Raw genomic sequence first — 7,290 nt, forward strand, 5'->3', positions numbered from 1 at the left:
AGTGTGGCAGTTTCCACCCTCCTAGGACACTCTGCTCCATTGTCTGGCCAGCTGCTCCACAGTGTGATGTCACCCACGGACAGGAGGGCCAGAGGGCGGGGCTTGAGGATGGAAGGGGCAGGAGGGGAGAATGAACACCCAACTTGTGGTGACCCCCCGAGGCTGGGGAGTCTCCTCCCTGACCCCGGCCCGGCCGTCCATCTTGTTCCAGCCACGTCAGCAGGAGTGAGCTTGCCCTGTGACAGACCCCGGGCAGCTGTGTGAGACAGGCACTTGCGGTTTTGCAGGTGGGGAAACTAAGGCTGGAAGGGGTAAGACACCTGCCCCAGCTCACCCAGGCGTCCTGCCAGCCTGACTCAGAGCCCTGAACCTCAGGGCTGGCTGCAGGTGAGACACACACATGGCACTGGGCAGGGCAGTCGGCAGTCCCATCAAGACCCCAGGTGTCATCCAAGAGCCTGCCTCGGTCAGTCGTGTGCAGCGCCCCCAGGGCTGTTTATGGCCTTGCCACGTGACACGTATTTCCATCACACGCACAGGCAGCGGTGGCCTAGATTCCTGAGCGAGACATCAGCCGTGAGCCTACTCATCCTCCAAGACTCAGCTCCTTGGGGAAGCCACTGCCTCACTCAGGCTCCGTCTCCCTCAGTGCTTGCGCTGATCCTGGGGGCTCCCCGAGGTCTAGGGGCCTGGGTCACGGGGTACACCAGGGGTTTGTCACAAGAACAAGGGACCCAGGGACCACAAGCCACGGGGGGGCTCCTGTGCTGGTGACCATGGGGCTGTGACGGGGTCTCTTTGAGGTCTTCCCCGCTTTTGCCAGGCGCCATCTCTGACACCTCCTCCTGCTGCTCTTCCTACCACTCCCCAAGGAGACTGATCTGGGGAGCGTGTGATTCATGCGGGCGGGATGGGTGGCAGGGTTCCTGGGCCCTATTCTTGGCTGTGGCCTCATTCTGGAATGTGCCCTGAGGTCAAGTGACGCTCCTGTCTGCCGCTGTGTCAGGAGGAAAGAAGACTAAACCTCCAGCTGGCATTCTGGGGGAGAGGGTGGGGCAGGCAGGTGGGCACCCACCCCTCTCCTTACCACCTCCCAGGCTCCTGAACCCCTGGGCACTTCTATTTTAGGGTCAGGTTGAAGTCTCTCTCTCTGCATCCCAGATGACCCCAGGATGGGGGACCCTGGCATTCAGGTCTCCAGCTCAGAGCAGAGGAAAACAGGACTCAGCTCCCACATGTCCAGTCTGGACTCTCCTGGAGGACTTGTTAGGTGGGGGTGAGGTGGGGAGCTTGGGGGTCTCCTGCCCTTTTCAAGTCCAGAGACGTGGCCAGGGGGAGATGCGTGCGTCCTGACAGTTTGGTTTGAGGGACCCGTTCAGTTGTCTGTAATCTAAGAGGATGGAGGCTGGGGACTGTCTGGTCTCCTTTCTGTTTGGGCAGCCAGGAGGCAGCAAGGACCCCAGCAGGAGAGAAGCCCCGTGTCAGAAGACAAGCGGTCGTGAGAGCCCCAAAAACTCAGGCGCATGCACCTTACATGATGTGTCTGATTGAGTCCTCAGGACTGTATTTAAGCCCGGTGGGGTTGGACGATTTTGCCATTTGACAGATCCCAACCTACGACCTCCTAGAGGGTGAAGACAGCGTGAACTTTGTTCACCTGCACCCCAAACAAGCCCTGACTATGGTGGTGTGCAGTAAATATTTGTTGAATGAATGAATGAGTGGATAAATGAAGCAAGCCCCAAGGACCTTGTGGAGAAAGAGACATCTTCACAGGTGTTGTTTCCAATATTTTACCCATGCGGAATCTGAGACTCTAAATATTTAAAGGAGATTTGGACCAAGGTCACACAGTCAACAAATGGCAGAGCCAAGATTCAGATTCATGTCTGGCTGGCTTTAGTGCCTGTCTGCTTTCCCGACTGAAGCACCAACCCCTGTTGCAGGCAAAGGGTGTTCTGAGCATCTATAACCACCACTTCTAACTGGCCCTGACCTCCACTGTGCAAAGACTACAGCAAGGTTACCAACCTGCGCTCCCCAGCGTAGACAGTGCTGAACTCCTGTAAACAAATTCAAATTCTATAAAATGTTAAAACTCAGATCCTTGGTTGTACTAGCCACATCTCAAGTGCCACACTTCACGTGGCCAGTAGCTACCATATGGAATATTTCCACCAGGGCTGGCACTGTGGCATAGCAGGTAAAGCTGTCCACCTGCAATGGCAGCATTCCATATGTGTTCCAGTTTGTGTCCTGGTGGCTCCACTTCTGATCCAGCTCCTTGCTAATGCCTAGGAAGAGCAGCAGCAGATGGCCCAAGTGTTTGGACCCCTGCCACCCATGTGGGAGACCTGGATGAAGCTCTTGGCTCCTGGCTTTGGCTTGCCCCAGCCCTGACTGTTGTGGCCATCTGGGGATTGAACCAGCAGATCTCTCTTTCTGTCTCTCCCGCTCTCTGTAACTCTGATTTTCAAACAAACAAATAAATCTTTAAAAACAAAAAACAAAACAAGAGTATTTCCACCATCATAAGAAATTCTATTGCACAGCTTGTTACAGAGGACTAACACATACTTCTTGTTTCCTTCGGCAGCAGACTTGTGTAGGGGCAGGAGGGCTCTCCCTATTTTAACTCTAAGCTCCTCCCCTTCCAGGGATTCCATGGTTTTTCTTTCTTAGCCACATGCTGGTATGCGGCCTCATCAGTCCTATTTGAAAAAAAAATTATTTGACAGGCAGAATGACACAGAGAGAGGGAGAGACGGAGAGATCTTCCATGCACCGGTCACTCAAATGGCTGCAAAGGCCAGGGATGGGCCAGGCTGAAAGCAGGAGTCAGGAACTCCAGCCAGGTCTCCCATGTGGATGACAGAGGCCAAGGACTTGGGCCTCCATTGCTTCTCCAGGTGCACTAGCAGGGAGTTAGATGGGCAGTGGGGTGGCTGGGACTCACTCTGGGCCCTCATGGGTTCCATTGTCAACAGTGCTACAAGGGCTCTTTTTTTTTGAACAGGCAGAGTGGACAGTGAGAGAGAGAGACAGAGAGAAAGGTCTTCCTTTGCTGTTGGTTCACCCTCCAATGGCCGCCGTGGCCGGCGCGCTGCAGCTGGTGCACTGCGCTGATCCGATGGCAGGAGCCAGGTGCTTCTCCTGGCCTCCCATGGGGTGCAGGGCCCAAGCACTTGGGCCATCCTCCACTGCACTCCCTGGCCACAGCAGAGAGCTGGCCTGGAAGAGGGGCAACCGGGACAGAATCCGGCGCCCCGACCGGGACTAGAACCCGGTGTGCTGGCACCGCAAGGTGGAGGATTAGCCTAGTGAGCCACGGCACCGGCCATACAAGGGCTCTTTCATCATCCCCATTGCCTCTGAGCCCTGAACCTGGTCTCAAAATCCCTTCATTTTTCCTCCCAGAAAGCTTAGAGGCCTTTGTGCAAAGCTCTCTATCAGCTTTCTCAGTACCCTGGAATTCCTAAAGAGATAAGCAAATTAGCACACACAGCCCTTGTACCAACAGGCATGAGCTCAGGTGAAGATGCGCTCATCAAACTGCTGCCTTCCAGGTATCAGACAACAGGCCGGTTACTCAACAGCTCTGCAGAGGCACCTGTGCCAGAGCTGTAATCTCACATGCAAGTGCTGATGAAAAGCCTAAGGATCATTTGGTTGGTGCTCACTGCTGCTATAATTGCATCACATCAGCCTTTAAAAGGAGGACCCAAATATTTTAGGGCTCAGGGTCCTCAAAACCCCTTCAAGTTCAGGGTGGGTGACGGTGAGAAAAGGGTGAAGTAATGGAAGCGTATGGGCTTCTGAGTCAGATCTCCTGGGTTCAAATACCGGCTGTGTGGCTTGGGAGTAATTTAACCTCTCTGTGCCTCAGTATCTCCATCTATAAAATGGGATAATAACAGTCCCCATAGTACTCTTCCAGAGGGGACAGTGGCTGCCGCATGTCTCGACCAGGAACCAAGAGAGACGGGGTGAGAGCAGATGCAGGCTCCCCTGCTGACCTGGGAAGAGGGCAGGACGAGGGTGGTTGGAGAAGACGGGGAGGCGGGGACAGACAGGGGCCCACACAGAAGAAGTGTGGTCTTCCGGGTAGACATGGGGACCTCCAGGGGTGCAGGGCTCAGCTCTCCTCCCCTCGAGGTGCTGTGAGGGGGTACTGCGAAGGGCAACAGGACGAAGGAGGAACGGCCCGAAGGCCTACAGATGTCCCTGCAGGTGACGCCGCCTGGCGGTCTGGAGCAGACACTGGTGTCTCCTGCACAAAAGCAGGACCCGCGTTCGCGGATGCCTCTCCCAGCAGCCTGGGGCGCATGGAGGAGCTCGGCCAGCTTGTGGGGGTATTTTCAGTGGATGATAGGGTGCTCGGCACTGCAGAAGGGCAGGCCCAGGGGAAGTGGCCCACGGGGAAAATGACTCAGGGCTGTTGATTTCTGCTTGCAGTCGACACAAAGCTTCATTCTCTGAAGCTCACACTGGAAGAGACTGCAAGCATCCAAAAGCCAACCTGGAAAATGGAACAGGTGAACTCGGCGAAGACATGTTACCACGGCCGGGGTGGGGCAGGGTGGGGCTGACCTGGGAGCGTCTCAGTTTCTGCAATGAACGCACACTTTCCACTGACACCAGCTTCTGGAAGGGTGGTACCTGCTGTGAACCCTGACATCACAAAACCAAAAGGAGGTTTTGTCACCAAAGGTAGAAAACAAATGAGATGGCCCCTAGAGGGAGCTTCTGGCCTGAGGAGGTGTCTAGGATAAGCATGAAACTGAACCTCTATGAAGACAGGCATCAGTCTTCCTCCTACACAAACTGACCCCTCCCTCCCTCCCTCCCTCCCTCCCTCCCTCCCTCCCACCACTTCTTTCCCTGTCTTCCCCACCTTTCCCTGGTGAATGAAGAAGTTTTAAGCCATCGCTCTACCATGTTTCCATACAAAGCTTGGAACAGTGGGGAAGAAATAAAGACAAATGTCCAGATGCAAAGGCAGCTTCTCCCAGGAGCAATGGGCTGGCGCAGAGCTGCTGCTCCTGCTGCCGGCTGTGCTTCTGCCACACACACCCTTCCCGCTGTGGACACGCTCGATGAAGTGTTTCCCCTGCTGGGCGGCTCCTCGCTGGAGCTGGGAACCTGAGGGAGTCCAGGCCTTCCAACGAGTGTTTCACCAGTTTTTCACAGCTACATTGCTGCCGGATCTCAAACCCCACAGTCAGGCCTGGTCTCAGATCTCAACACGTCCTTGTGTTTTGGGGTTATCTGGGCTTTGTGCATCACCTTTCGGCCAGATCCTGAGCTTCTAGAAGGTTCTAACGGGCTACATACACTGCTGCCAGTTCGCAGCCCAGCAGATGCTCAATGAATGTGCTGGGTGGATGGACACGAGGGCCTGGATCCTCACAGACAAGAGCAGAACCTGAGCCCAGAGCAGCCACTTGAGCCCAAACCACTGTTTAGCTATCACAAGTTGCTAGCAAAGGCTAGGACCAAAGACTTCACTAGGTGAACTCCTGTGGTTCCTTCTTAGAAGACTGCTCGTCCAGCCAGCAGCAGGGATGTGGGTAAATAAGACTGGCACATGGCCTCAAACTCACATCTGACTCCATTGTATTCTTGCAACAGGTGGCACTTTCCCAATTGTGCCTGTGAAAGGTTGGTATTAAAATTGGGTTTGTGGCTGCTGAGCAAACAACCACTTAAGGATCCTGCTGGGTGTGCAGAGAGAAACTTGGCAGAGCCTGCATTTCGGGCGACTGCTCCTAAGTAACCCTGTGTGGTTCTCTTAAAAAAATCTACCTCATGAGGTCACCAGGATGGGTGAGGATCATGGACTTGGGGATCAGACTCCCACAGTTCAGGTCCCAGGTCCATCGGCTGTGGCTGTCGCCGGCTCTCTGCCTCTACTTCTTTGTAAATGGGGGAAACAGGGCAAGCTTCAGAGGGCTGGTAGGAAGTGGAAAAGATCTAAAATGTCTAAGTGCTTAGAATAATATCTAGTGCAGAGTAAATGCCATCCAAATGTTGGCTATTATTACTGAGCTTTTGAGGCTGGCTCACTCTCTCCGGACCCCCTAAGACTTATAATAGCATCGAAACTCTCACTCTCCAAACAGGTAACACGTACAGCACAGCAGCAGCTCCCTACCCTCCCGCAGAATCTGGAAGAAGACACGTGGCCAGCAGGAACCCGTATGCCTGCTAGAGGTGCCCGTCCCAAACCTCAGAACTTCTGCCCAGCCTCCAAGGCGAACTCATCCCCAGGGTGAGTTCCCCAAGCAGTGTGCACAGACCCTCTCCTCTTACTCGTCTGCCTTCCCCAGAACCCCAGCAAAGGCAGAGATAAAAGACACACACCCGAGCCCCCTTCTGCCTGCTGCCCATCCTTCTCAGCTGGACCCTGCGGGGGAGATAAGACCTTGCCTCCATCTCTCTCATCTTCCCTCTACACAGAACCCAAAATGTTCCTTGAACTTTTGTGGTTCAGATAATAAACAGGGGCCTTCTTCCAAAAAAAAAGTTTCTTCCTAAGTTACCAGACAACAACAACAAAAGGTTCCCTTCCTTTCTTCTAATTGTAAGATTCAGAAAGGTGAAATTTCCCCAGGTAAAAATCCATCACAGCTGTGGGAAGACCAAGTCCTTAGTGAGCCTCTGTGACACCCCGGTTTCTAGGAACACTGCCCAGGGACTGCAGCTCTCTTACACATCACATCAAAATGCTGGGGGGGGGTGCCCATCACGTGTCCTGGGACTAGGAAGGGGTAGACCTTCAGGACCGCTGGCAGTTGACAAAACCAGGGGAGCTCTTTTTGGGAAGACAGCTCTGAGGGTGTAGGCAAATCTGGATTAGAGCCAAAACAAAAAGGACAGGCTTGTTTATTATAAAACAAAACAAAGCCCAACCTTCACCCTTACTAGAAGTGACTACTGATGATTGGTAGGAATGATAAGGAAAAGCCATCTGAAAGGAGTACTTGTGTTTGGTGCAAAATAGAAACATAGAGAAAAGGACTTTGCCTGGGAAGGACTGAACAATGGCAGGATAGGGACAATAGCTGTGACCGCGTTCCTTAAACCTTCCTGACATGACGCCGATCGTATTCCTGTCAGTATCCAGCAGTCTTCAGCGTCCACCCGATTACTAGATGACCACGCTAACGCCATGTCCCTGCCTGTCACGGAAGCATGAAATCATTTTAAGTCAGAATCTCGTTTTAGGAGGACACACAACCCAAGAGTCTACGGCGCCACATTTTTGCAGCTCTCTCATTTTACTAAGGA

General features: G+C 53.6%; 1 long non-coding RNA gene across 1 annotated transcript; it reads left to right on the forward strand.

The window, feature by feature from the left end:
- Nucleotides 1-3,856: 3,856 nt before the first annotated feature.
- On the forward strand, nucleotides 3,857-6,251 carry LOC127484472 (uncharacterized). The gene is made up of 3 exons (XR_007911501.2): nucleotides 3,857-3,986; nucleotides 4,456-4,535; nucleotides 6,123-6,251. It is a non-coding gene; the product is annotated as an uncharacterized lncRNA (long non-coding RNA).
- The last annotated feature ends 1,039 nt before the right edge of the window (nucleotides 6,252-7,290 follow it).

The sequence above is a fragment of the Oryctolagus cuniculus genome, chromosome 17 (genome assembly GCF_964237555.1).
Source record: "Oryctolagus cuniculus chromosome 17, mOryCun1.1, whole genome shotgun sequence".
NCBI classification, from domain to species: Eukaryota; Metazoa; Chordata; class Mammalia; order Lagomorpha; family Leporidae; genus Oryctolagus; species Oryctolagus cuniculus.